Source organism: Dermacentor andersoni, chromosome 4 (genome assembly GCF_023375885.2).
Source record: "Dermacentor andersoni chromosome 4, qqDerAnde1_hic_scaffold, whole genome shotgun sequence".
NCBI lineage: Eukaryota > Metazoa > Arthropoda > Arachnida > Ixodida > Ixodidae > Dermacentor > Dermacentor andersoni.
In genome coordinates, this window is record NC_092817.1 from 22,008,301 (window position 1) to 22,021,831 (window position 13,531).

Here is a 13,531-nt window from a genome sequence, read left to right on the forward strand (position 1 = left end):
AAAATGCGCGCTGTTATATGTTTAAAATGGCTTACCAACTCGCCCAAACGTCCGTTTTAAAGGGACACTAAAGTGAAAAATGATTTCTTCTGCATCAATAAATTACCGTTCTACAACACCAAAAACACCACTCCTACAACGATAAGACGTTCGGTAAGCCAAAAAAAGCGCAAGAACGAAATACGGGTGGCGACGCCTACTTAAGTTCCAGCACCTGGGGGCTGTGACGTCTTGGATTTTGATGGCATCTTCTAGGGCCTACTAATTACATATAGCGGTACTGACTGACTACATTGTGTTCTAAAGGAACCAAATATTAAACATGGCAAGTTTCGGGAACCTTTACTCAGCCAACGCGGCCCAAATGCGAAAACATACTTTGGAATCCCTGACGTCTCGCTGACGTACCGGCGCTGGGGTTCCGGCGCGAAATTTAAATACCGATACTTGGACCTTCACATTCTCATCTAATAATCAAACTATTTTTTTTAAATGACTGCCTGCAGGGTTCTCAAACAATGCTTCATTAGTCTAAACTGATTTATTGCTTCGCTTTAGTGTCGTTTTAACATACACCCTTGCCTCGTAGGAGGACAATGTCAGCGACTGTTGGGATGTCTGTGGCGTTTGTGTATATTTCTCTAGGCACACCAAAGTGTGATATCGAGAAGTTCATGACCACGCACTTTGCATGGGTTAGCCGTGATGACACTACCTCTGTAATCAACGTCAGAAACTTCAACGGGGACATCTCAAAGCCAGACAAGAAATAGGTCACTCAGTTTGTGCTAAAAGAGTTTAGTTTGCAGTGCCACACCAATCTTAAGTCACTCAACTACTCAACAACGGTCGTGCATACAGGTTGTCCCAGCTAAATTATGCCAGAGTTTAAAAATATGCCGATACACTCTAAGGCGACGCAACCAAAGGCGTGTTGCTGACTTTTGTGTGGAGTAAGTCACACTATGGTTCATGATCCGCTTAATTGCATAATTAGTCATGATTAAGTAACCAACTTCGGAAGCAACGACGTTAGGCAAAAAATTCCGCTTCGAACGTTGAAAATGGAAACAATGAAAGACAAGGTATGAGCAACTTTGGTGGTAGAAGAATGGTTGGGTATGCGTGATTCGGAATTGGCTAGAAATTCTTTTGCCGAAGCGACGTCCGACACCAACGCTGTTTCTTTGTAGGTTATCGTCCTGGTGGAATTGCGTCATGATCGTGACTCAGTGTTGGTATCGTGTCTTTCGAAATAAACTTTTTCTAAACGCACACGCTGGATTTTCTGCGACACGGGGCCCTTAACGCTATCGCGTTAATACCACGTGACATGTCCGCTTGCGCGCCGTGATTTCAGCGCTCCCAAACGCTCCGCGCACAGACGAACGTAGCATTTCATAGCATTTAGCCGGGCGTGCTGCCAGTGCTGCCGCTGCGCCTGCTTATTGCTATCATGAACCGCCGTGAGCGAAGCACATCGGTGGCCTAAATCGCAAAGCCAAAGCCTGCGTCAGCTGTCCTCGCCTTTTAAGCGGCAGCATACCCTGCTGGATGCTACGAGGTCTGTTAGAAATGTATACAACCTTACTATTATTATTGTTTTTTGGCGAACACCTGATGGATATGAAACAAGCGCGCTTGCATCAGCCGACCTTGAACCTTCGTGCGCATGCGCGAATTTTTTCCCGCCTGCCGATAGCGTTAGTCACTGGGACGCAGCGTTTGAGTGAGGTAGTGCGCAGTGCTCTCGTCGGTTTTTTATTACAAGGAAAATGGCGGAGCGACTGGAGCAGCGCTACTGCATCAAACTTTGCCAGAAATTGGGCGACAGCCAAATGGAAACCATTCGGAAGATTCAGACGGCTTTCGGTAACGATACTGTGAGCAGCACACAGATTAAAGAGCGGTACAACCGGTTTAAAAGACGGCCGCACATCGGCGGAGAGCGAGAAACGCTCCGGTCGGCCATCAACATGCCGAAATGACCAGGTCATTGCCGAAGTGAACGCTTTGGTGATGCGGGACCGTAGTGTGACTATCCGAGAAAATGCGGAAGAGGTTGGCATCAGCACTTTTTCTTCACATTCCATTATGACCGAAGACTTGTCCATGATGAGAGTTGCGACGAAATTCGTGCCGAAGCTGCTCACTGTGGAGCAAAAGCATCTTCGAGTTGAATTCTCACAGGACATGCTGGATTCCACAAACAGTGACCCGACTTCATGAACACCATAATCACTGGTGACGAGTCTTGGGTCTACGGGTACGACCCGGGAACCTAATCCTAGTCGTCATTGTGGAAGCATTCCACCTCACCAAAACCAAAGAAGGCCCGACAAGTGCGCAGCAACGTCAAAGTGATGCTGACTGCTTTCATATTGACTCCCACGGTGTGGTACGCCACGAGTATACGCACCACAGGGTCAAAAATCACCAAAGAGTACTACGGGGATGTCCTCCGTCGCCTACGTGATACTGTGCGGCGCAAGAGAGCGGAGTTGTGGTCAACAGGAAATTGGCGCATCCATCACGACAATGCTCCTGCTCATTCCTCGCACTTGATTCAGACTTGTTTGGTGAAAAACCAGGCTCCTGTAGTTCAACAGGCTCCTTACTCTCCTGATATGGCACCCTGCGACTTCTGGAAAGCCGTCAACCTAAATTCATACCGCACTTCCTAACCGATGTCAACTCTTTGCCGACTTCGCTCACGCGATACTGCGCAGTCACTGGGCTCAACCAGAGCGTTGGAACAGGCGCCTGCGGGAAATCGACCCCGACAGGACTTTTTACCTCCCAGCTAAAGTGAAGCCAAGGAAGTAGGGACAACCGGATTCGCCGAGACGTCTCCTTTACTCGACGTCGCGCTCATCTTATCGGCCGTGCGGACAGCCGAAACTGTAGCACTGCCAAGTACCCGATACTCTGCAGCATGTGTTCCGCGACTGCGTGCCGCAGCTGCTGGCCTCTGCGCTGGCAGGCGTCGGATCGCAACCAGCGTCGCGAAGCTCTATTCTAGCCGCAGTCACGGTCTTGACTGCGCAGCAGCAAAAACAGCTATGTGCAAAGTAGAATACCAGAACAATGTGCTAGCTCAGGTCGACCTCTCTGCCTTTCATCGAATGGTCCCCCCCTTCCCCTCTATTTAATTCATTGTATAATGATGGACTCACCTTGCACGTTGTCTTTTTGACCTCTTTCGTAAAACAAACAGCAAACATAAACTCAATTCACATAAGAGAAAATGACGTATCGCCAAGTTTGACACCACAGAAACCTGGTTTCCCACCCACACATTCCCTATAACTATATACTCCGGCACTGCACAGCCCTCCCCCCCCCCCCTCCCCCCTAAAAAGAAGGCAAAACGACTGCGACTCACGGAGGGAAAACTTTTATTTCTTGCAAACATATCGAACGCGCTAGGACCAAGAGGAAGGAAAGGAACGAGCGAGGAGGAAGCCCTTGTAGGCTCGCTGGCTCAATACGTTCAAAGTGACAGAGCTTCTTTCCCATTGCACTTTCGCGTTGTGTTCTTTTGGTACATTTTTCTTTCTTCTTCGGACAGGTTTCTTCAGAAATCAATCTGTGACGAATAGCGTAATTCGGCCTGTTAAGGTGAATTAGGATATATCGAAAGAGGCGGACGTTACTTGCACGAGTAATCGCTATGTACAGGTGGATAATTTACAAAAGAAAATCGCTAATTAAATAAGTTACCCTTTTTTAACTGCTGAAGTATAGCACCGCTTTCATGATATGCGTCCCTAAAGTGTGCTACGAACTACATTGGCGTTCCAGCTAGCAGTTTGCTAGATGCATGCGTCGAGCAGTTCGGGATTATCTTAACTGTAACATTGATGTATAATTAGCAGATTTTGGAAATGGACAGGCTCGAAATAAGTGGCGCTAGTCTTAGGATTTCCGCTAAGCAGACATGGCTTTACTATACTGTTCGGCTTAATCAACTTTCTCAACTGCAGCAAGTGCACTAAAGCGAAATTTTTAAAGCGTTATTAGTGAGTACATATTTAACCAACCTTTATATATAGCTTTCATTGATTACAAGAAAGCGTTTGATTCAGTCGAAACCTCAGCAGTCATGGAGGCATTGCGGAATCAGGGTGTAGACGAGCCGTATCTAAAAATACTGAAAGATATCTATAGCGGCTCCCCAGCCACCGTAGTCCTTCATAAAGAAAGCAACAAAATCCCAATAAAGAAAGGCGTCAGGCAGGGAGATACTATCTCTCCGATGCTATTCACAGCGTGTTTACAGGAGGTATTCAGAGACCTGGATTGGGAAGAATTGGGGATAAGAGTTAATGGAGAATACCTTAGTAACTTGCGATTCGCTGATGATATTGCCTTGCTTAGTGACTCAGGGGACCAACTGCAATGCATGCTCACTGACCCGGAGAGGCAAAGCCGAAGGGTGGGTCTAAAAATTAATCTGCAGAAAACTAAAGTAATGTTTAACAGTCTCGGAAGGGAACAGCAGTTTACAATAGGTAATGAGGCACTGGAAGTGGTAAGGGAATACATCTACTTAGGACAGGTAGTGACTGCGGATCCGGATCATGAGACTGAAATAATCAGAAGAATAAGAATGGGCTGGGGTGCGTTTGGCAGGCATTCTCAGATCATGAACAGCAGGTTGCCATTATCCCTCAAGAGAAAAGTTTATAACAGCTGTGTCTTACCAGTACTCACGTACGGGGCAGAAACCTGGAGGCTTACGAAAAGGGTTCTACTTAAATTGAGGACGACGCAACGAGCTATGGAAAGAAGAATGATAGGTGTAACGTTAAGGGATAAGAAAAGAGCAGATTGGGTGAGGGAACAAACGCGAGTTAATGATATCTTAGTTGAAATCAAGAAAAAGAAATGGGCATGGGCAGGACACGTAATGAGGAGGGAAGATAACCGATGGTCATTAAGAGTTACGGAATGGATTCCAAGGGAAGGAAAGCGTAGTAGAGGGCGGCAGAAAGTTAGGTGGGCGGATGAGATTAAGAAGTTTGCAGGACAACATGGCCACAATGAGTACATGACCGGGGTAGTTGGAGAAGTATGGGAGACCCTACTAGAAAATCCTATTTGTTTTCAAACGGGTTTCATCAAATAGGGTTATGGAACGGGACCCCGTTTGATCCTGTTCAGTCCTGACCTGTTTAAATCCTGTTTATTCCTGTTTAAACCTGACCCGTTTAAATCCTGTTTAAACCTGACCCGTTTAAATCCTGTTTGATCCTGACCCGTTTAAATCCTGTTTAATCCTGACCCGTTTAATCCCGTCCTATCTAACCCAGACCTGTTTGCCCCTGTTCAGACCTATATTTTGCTGCATTCATACCTGGTCCTTTCAGAATGGATTGATGTTGCTTAATATAATTTACTCTTAAACCTATTTTGTACATTTGTGTATTTGCGATCAGCATTAAAGAGAAGTAGATCTGCATTATGTTTGCAACAAGAATGCCACTTTCACATGTAGGTTTGCCTGGTACATTGCTTGATACGAAGATAAACACAATTTTCGGCATAAATTGATTAGCACTACCAACACTGATGTGATACATCATGAACAAGTTTTGTATGACCCACGAGTACGTTCTCTATGTATGACCTACAAGAAAATGCACCCTGAAGAAGACTGTACCTCATTTTCATATTTACTACTAGTATGCAAATGTAATTCTTGCAGATTTAGTATTTGTTCGATTACTTGTACTCGTTTTAATGCAGTGCTTTTTGTTGTAATGGTTTGTTCACAAATCCACAGTAAAGCGTAATTTTGGGGTGAAAAATGTCAGGCAAAGTATTGGCATGTACTTGTAAGTGAAAAAGACAAGTATACTTTACGCAGATATTTCTGTACACCAACTTGAGCTTTCATTAAGCCTGAAGTCATCCGGCTTAAAAATAAGCATGTCATAAATGTCCCAAGCACTGTTTATTGGACCTAACGGTATTTCGATGCATCCAGTCTGCCGAGAGAAGACCGCTGGAGTGGGTTGCTTGGGTGAGAGCGAGCAGGGCACCTGAAAAAGTAAAGCCAATAATTTATCTTGACTCATGCAACAGGTTGGCACCTAGGCAAATTCGCCTATGTTCCCACAGATAAGAAAGGTTCAGCATTCCGGTCATAGGAGATAATGAATAAATCTTATTGAAAAATATGTGGTTTCATGCAATGCCTATGTTTCAAGGGAACATGGAGTACTGTGGGAGAATAAGCTGTCATAATTAGCAGGCGATTGAAGCAAGTGTTATAGGAAAAAGATGGACACATCGTTTGATTAGCAATAATTACTAGTATTGAAGCAACAGAATACAAACATGAAATACCTTTAAAAACAACACCGACAGGTTGAGATAATAAATTATTCAGAAACTAAACCCTTCTGCCAGCAAAATACCGTAGTGTACTGGCTTTGACATTGCGCTGCTCAGGCAGAGGGCGTGGGATTGAATCCCGGCCACAATGGCTGCATTTAGATGGCAGGGAAATGCCAAAACCCCTATGTAAGGTCTATTGGGTACACGTTAAAGGAGACTAGGGATCCCGCCAACTTGAAGTTATAAAAACCGGGGTAAATTTCGAGATAAGCAAACTCACAAAAATAGAAGGCCCTGGCCATGCGAAGACCATATAAAGCCTTTTAAGGTAGGTGCCAGCAGCCGCAAAATTTCTTGCAAAAGCGAAATATAGCAGAAGCGGTATTTTTCCGTAGATCACTTTTGCAAGGTATTTTACAACTTGACACCCGACATGTTGGGCATCTACGGGCAACAGCAATTCTTGCACAGATCATAGCAAACACTGTTGCACCTAGGTATACATAGACACATAGGTATAGGTACAGTCGCCGACTGATTTTCCGGACTCCGAAAATTCGGACTTGATTACTCGGTCTGCTTCACGGCACCGCCATTCTCCCCATGGACCATAATGTATAACAACTTCCGAAAGTTCGGTCGCCTTGCAACCTCTCGTCTGATTTTTCGGACACTCCTTGAGCCAACTTGATCGAGAGCACCATGCACCGACTCTGACCGTTGCATGGTTCTACTTGCTGAACGACATTTTTGTTTTGAACGGAGCCTCCTTGCTGCCCCACGAAGTGGCGCTACTGCAAATCCCTGCTCATCATCATCGTCTCTGCCTGGTTTGTAGCTACAGCAGTTCCGGTCTCAGCTTAGTATGCCATGTCAAGACAATCCAGCAGCTGATTTGTTTGTTTCTTCGTGCACGACGCTGCGAGTAGGCCAGGTTTTTTGTTTGTGCAACTGATGTCGGCGTGACGATGTTTGATGAAGCAAGATGGGCCAATTCATTCCACTAATATCTAGAATAGCTACCTGTAAGCACCAACTACCTTTCAACAACATTTGCAAAGCAAAAAACCTCATCCTGAAAAGTCTGCACATGACGACATCGGTAGCATCATCAGCGTGGGGCCTCAAGATAATTCGGCAAGCCAAGAAATTACTGACAGCACGAGTGCAAGCATGCCAACAGGAAATCAGTGGCTGAATAATGCACCTTCTACCAATTGGTAGACAGTGCATTTTCGCAAAGCCCTAACTATAGCAGATCCTTGTTCAGGAGTTCCCGAATGCACAACTCTATGCCATTTTCACACAGACTCTAGGGAAGCACCTCTGCACAGTTGCAAGAAAAAAAGCTAGATGCCCCAAGAGAAATGAGCCCACTCAAGCCATGGAAGTTGTGTTTACCTTGTCTTCCTACAACTACTCAAAACCTAGGACTGCTGTTTTGCACAAGGGAACAAACGTCAACATTGGTGCCTCGCCCAACACAAGTGGTCTGCGCTGTAGAAGGTGCCATAAGTCAGCCCACAGATGAGGCCCACACCAGTGCTGTCAGTGTGCTGTACAAATTGCAGAAGCACAGCCTACAAGCTTGTCTGCCTTAGTGTGATCGCACCAATGAACGAAAACTAACGAATCAAGTTTGTCTCGTGCCGAGAACAGTTGCCTCATGCTGGCTTGGTTTGTTGTGTAGGCATGTAAATAATGAAAAGGCCTGCATCACTATCTCTGAAAAAAAAATCATGTAACAAAGCACGTACAGTACACAGGTGCAGTGTCTATCACATACCATTTCGTGCAGTAGAGGCTACATCGGATAAACCGGCCAATGTATAAATGACTGGCAGCGTGACCAAGCAAACTTGATGCATGGGTCAGTTAGCAGTGGTAGTGCACTGCTCTCGGCGCACATGCACCTATGTTTGAAAGCTGCTTGATCGTGACAAAATATAAAGACAAAAGCGCTGGAGAGATATCTGAGGCTTTTCTTATATGTATGACGAGGAACCTAGCGCTAGCTCCCCATGCAGAGAATTACTAGACAGTGAGACTGCTTCTTATCATTGTAAAACAAGTGTCACGCTCACCATGTTTCTGTGCGAACAGCATGTATTCAGATCTATTCTCCCCCTTTCACCTTTTGCACAATATCACTGTGCGAGCAATAATACTGAACTGTTAGTAGCACTCTGTCCTGTTGCCTCCTTTCTTTCCTTGTGAATTGTGTGCTAAATAAGGCTTTTTTTGGTGAAAGAGTGCTAGTTTAACGCATAAACTAGCGCCATGGCACTTTGCAATAAAGGACTGTTATAATTCTCTAAAAATTTGTCCATGCAGAACAGTGTCAAAAGAACACCTTAAAGAAAGAACATGAGTGTATCTATCATAAAGACCAATCCTTGTCTTTTTTCCTTAACATAACTTTCAATACCGATATTGAAGTACAAGCTCACCATATTATATCGCCTTGTCAATGAAGCAAGGCACAATGGTGCCCAACTGTCGCGGGACCAACTTGGATGTGGAGATCAGCGCAGATCAGCAACATAGCATGGTCTGCTTACACTTCTTCTCCAGGTCCAGCCATACCTACAGCAGCTATAAAACAAGTGAGCTTAGAATCACAAGCGAAACAATATAAAAAGTGACACTGAACAAAGCAACTTTCGTTAAGCATAAATAGGATCGAAATGCTGACATTATGCCCGTAAGTAACTTCACTTTGAGCAACAAAGCATCCAATTTAAGAAAGATTATATGTATCAGCTATCTATGTGAGAAAGATTAATCGAACGCCCTCTATTTGCCATACCCCTCCCCTTATGCATGGATGTCTCCCTGACTGAGTGAGCTGATCCCAGGTATAGTGTAATTAAAGGTTGTCACTTGGTGGGCCAATCCCGATACCATTGCATGACTTGTACAATAATTTTAATGTGTTGTAATGCTGGCCATCCTTCAGGCACTGCAACATTATAGCACCCATAAGGCTAATGGTATTACCTGATAAGGTTAACTAATAGGTGTCCCCAGAAGCATAACTCGGCATGTATACTCGGAGGCCATTATTATAAGAGAAGCAATGGCAGAGGTGAAGCTTTATCCTGTGCCATATGCAAAATGGCCGAGCACGCCCAGCTTCTGGTTACATTCTCACTTGTGACCACTGCAACAGGCTGACTGACATGCGTAACCAGCAGTTTGTAGGACCACATTTTCATACCCTGCAATTTGTTTTACATCTGAAGAGATCAGCCTCAAGCTCCATGATGCGCTGCACTCAAGAAGCATTATAAACTGGCAACATTTAAATGCTATGCTGCATGGTTTGTTGCATGCTTTAGGAATTTACTTATTTATTATACACATAGCTCATAGGCTCCAGTCAGAGTATTGCATGAGGTGGCAAGAAAACAAATTCTGAACAAGGAGAACATTCAACAAAACAAGTCAGACCAAAGAAGAAAAAATAACATACTCTCCTAATGGGACTATGTATCTGGCAGCTAGCTTCTAAAAAAGACAATTAGGAATCTTTTACTACTGGTAGCGCTTTAGGGGATGGAATGTAGAATTCCAAGCTTCATACACTTTTAAGCCACCTTTCGTGGCTTTTTGTTTTGAACTCCTATTCTCTGTACTATTATAGAAATGAATACCCCCTCCAAAATAAAACAAAGAAAAACATGTAATGCACAGTAATGTAACACAATAATGTAATGCACAACAGTGAATACTTAGAAAAATGTAATTAAGAACATGGAGTCTATGTGGGCACAGATGTTAGAAGTCTACATGAAAGCATAATAATAAAGGTGGGCAAAGCATTTATGCTTTTGTCGGGCAAGCTGCAGCAAGACATACAGGTAAAGCATGCCTCACAACACAGTCCCTAAAAATATCTGTCACAATACAGTGAGTAGGTATATCATGCATATCTACAATAGCTCCTAATTATATTTAACTCAGAGGGGGCTACCTATGTAACTTGATCAAACTGAAGGTGGGCCAAATTCTAAATATACGATTCAAGTAGACAGAAAATGGACGTTATGAAAATGCATCTACAGCAAAAGTGTTGTACATTATTGTTGTACATTATGTCATACCTGCCAACCTGTGAACATAATATTTTGTAAAAATGCTGCAGACACTAAATTCTTTGTTGGGGACATAGCACACATTATTTTAAAGCTTGCTCTCAGCACCCCCATTGTTGCATACACACACACATTATTAATAAAGGGAAAATCGCACATCTACCCGCTCGTAGCAATTGCTACAAAAGAAACCCGTACGGATTCCTCGAAAGGAAAGCCTCACAATTGAAAAAAAGAAACCGTCCAGGTCTGGGACTCAAACCCGGGACCACCGCCTTTCCGGGACAGCCGCTTTACCATCTAAGATAACCAGGCGGCTAGCAGATGGCCGGGCCAAGTCGAATTTGTCGACAACATGAAGCAAAGGCAAGGGTCTGACGTAATAGTTCTGCGGAAATGCGCAAGGTGTAGAGAAGTAATTAATAAAGGAGAAAAAAATATTATGTCAAACCCTTGCTTTTGCTTCGCGTTGTCAAGTAATTCGACTTCGCCCTGCCATGTGCTAGCCAGCTGGTTATCTCAGATGGTAGAGTGGCTGCCTCGGAAAGGCGGTAGTCCCGGGTTCGAGTCCCGGACCAGGACGAATTTTTCTTCAACTGTGCGGCTTTCCTTTTGAGGAACACATACAGGTTTCCTTTGTTGCAAATGGTACGAGCGGGTGGATGTCTGATTTTCCCTTTATTAATTACTTCTCTCCACCTCGTGTGTTTGCGCAGAACTATTACGTCACACACACATTATCAACCATTATTTAACTTGTCGTGCAGCACGAAAAGCAGCAGCGAACTTGAAACCAGTAACTGACAACATTTTTTTTTAGATTACAGAGCTTTACGCTGCTTCAGGAATTTATCTGACTAAACTTCCTAACAGCACGTGCCTCTCTGATGTTCTCGTTCGAGATATTGCATCGCTAATAATAAAGCAGTACAAGTACCATTATAATTAATTTTTTACATGCATTTTAACAATGTCATACCGTCAATCTCTCAACAGCTTTAAAACATCTTAACCAACACAACTTCATTGTCTTTCTAAAATGACATTAATAAAATTGTAAAATGAGCCCACATTTGTAAACCCACGAAAAATTCAGGAGTTTCCAAACATGGATGATACCAACAAAATCTGCAGCTCTTGTAAGTGGCAGCAACTGCTTTGCACACACCTTGTCACAGCATGCACATCAGGTACTTTTCCGTGCTGTTGAGGCTGCAGAAGTGCCGCAGGTGCATATGTGGAGGTGCCTCTGGTTCACAAAATCTTGCCATCCCTAAACAATAATAAATACTTATTTATTGTAATCCCTGCTGAAACTGCAAACTTGTGATATAAAAAGATCATGTCATATTTTGAAAAAAGTCTCATACAACCAGTTACATGAAGCTGCAACTGGTTGTGCAAATATCTGATTGCAACATCACAGGCGGTTAAATAACACGTAAATCGAACTGTAGAGAACATGTATCTACTATGAAAAGGTTCACACAAACGTACAGCTGTATAACGTGAAATGTGAATTGTACTATCAAAAAATTCCTTAGGACATGAAAAGCGTTCCAAAACCTAACTTGTCTATGCGGCGCAACAAAGCACTGCTCCCAAAGGACGATGCGCTTAAAATTACAACAGACCACCTCATTTCTGGAGAGACAATACAGAAAAGAGAAAGATTTTTCGATTAAAAAGAAACATTGCTTATGTAATTTCGGCTTCTCTGCTAGATCGGAATCCTTTACAAGTACACGAAAACACACAGGTCACTAATACACGTCATCTGACGACACACTATAAACAGAAGAATTTCCATACAAGCTAAAAATCTGGCCATGCGTCGACGAAGAAATCGGGTGCTATCTCGCGCAGCTGTTAGCTGTGACGACGACACATCGACGTACTACTTCTAGAAATGACTATACCATTTCTTAATGAAAAATTATGTACACAAACAGTAACTTTCCTTGCTTGAATTTTTGTGCCCATTTAGATCAAAGAACCACCCGCGCTAGCGTGCTTCATAGGTGAAAGTAAATAAACCACAGATAGAGCTGTTGGTAACATGAATACGTTTTAGGGCAATTTGCATGGAACTTTTTGCTAAATGTGCACTGCGACATGAAGAACAACCATTTGAAAAGCACATTTATAATTCTTGCTGCTTTACAAATCCGGATCCGGTTGTTGTACGGATCTTGCGATACGTACAACAACGCACACTTCACGAACCATAGACAGGAAGAATGCGCGCAAGCGCCGGACTTACCTTTCTAGGCGTACTCGGAAAACGCTCCTTTTAGCGTCACAGGTGCCGCGGCATCGACTGCACCAACGGTCCTTCCGGCGCACACACTGTTGAATTGCGGATCAACTACAGGACGTAAGAGCACAACTTTCACCAAATTCTTCCGTACAGCGCGATACGATGCGACAGTGCCAGAGGAGGAGATCCTGTTCATGAGCCCGGAACAAAGGAAGCGCGAAGGGTCATATCTTCGACATCGGCGCACCACACGAAGGATACTGCGGGCTACATTACGCGGTCCCAGGGGTTTTGTGATTCTCAATGCATACAAAATGCACCACAATTTCTCTCGGCACAGCGTACACACGATGAAACAACTACATCGGACGGCGTCAATGCAGCAAGCACTCACATGTGGCGACAACTGAGGACGGCAAAATAATATCACCTGTAACTTTACCGGCGCTACCTGTGCTGCCATCTGTAGGCCGCCACCGAAAGCACTGTCGCTTTCGGTGATCTCATGGATGGTGACGGCGTTGTATTTCGATGTTATGCGAGTCGTACAGCGTCTTGTACGACGTGTTTCAGCAACGTTGCTTTTAATAGAGAGGACAGCAATCTGCGTATACGCCGTATAGACGTCTCACCCACTTGAAAAACACAACAGCAAATTTTCAGTCTGTCGTATTTTGGGACGTTGTGACTGTCGTTCTGTTCTCTGTAGTGTGACGCCCTGTAGTCGAAAATTCTGTAGTTCCTGATCAATATTTGATTAAAAATTGACAGAGGTCATTTTAAGCTTATGTAAAATTATTAATACGAAATAAAATAAAAAAATAAAAGT

The 13,531-nt window shown here is 43.9% G+C and overlaps 1 long non-coding RNA gene across 1 annotated transcript; it reads right to left on the bottom strand.

Moving 5' to 3' along the window:
- Positions 1-5,952: 5,952 nt before the first annotated feature.
- On the bottom strand, positions 5,953-13,187 carry LOC126536020 (uncharacterized). Its single transcript, XR_007600599.3, has 4 exons — positions 12,706-13,187; positions 11,611-11,715; positions 8,796-8,940; positions 5,953-6,047 (listed from the first exon to the last, which is right to left on the bottom strand). It is a non-coding gene; the product is annotated as an uncharacterized lncRNA (long non-coding RNA).
- Positions 13,188-13,531: the final 344 nt, after the last annotated feature.